Below are 232 nucleotides of genomic sequence, written 5' to 3'. Positions count from 1 at the left end.
GAAGTGTGGTTTCTGGAAATTTAGATAAAAATGCAGTGAATATCAGAAAATCATAAAAAAAAAACCTGCATAAAAAAGGTCATAATTTTCAAAGCGAAATTTTAACTCGGGTAGAATTAGAAGTTGGTTATACTTTAGACCCAAAGAGAAACTTTACTCTCTATGAAATTCGGTCATTTTTTTCTAGTTCCTGCGGATTGCCCATGGAGATCAGCTTGGTTATTCATGCGCA

The 232-nt window shown here is 33.6% G+C and overlaps 1 protein-coding gene across 1 annotated transcript in view; it reads left to right on the top strand.

Moving 5' to 3' along the window:
- LOC119591894 overlaps positions 1-232 on the top strand; it is a gene marked incomplete in the record, with an annotated part of 29081 nt that overhangs the window by 23059 nt on the left and 5790 nt on the right.

This window comes from Penaeus monodon, chromosome 29, assembly GCF_015228065.2.
Source record: "Penaeus monodon isolate SGIC_2016 chromosome 29, NSTDA_Pmon_1, whole genome shotgun sequence".
Lineage (NCBI taxonomy): Eukaryota > Metazoa > Arthropoda > Malacostraca > Decapoda > Penaeidae > Penaeus > Penaeus monodon.
The sequence above is the reverse complement of the archived record's forward strand: the minus strand, read 5'-3'. Positions and strand labels throughout refer to the sequence as shown.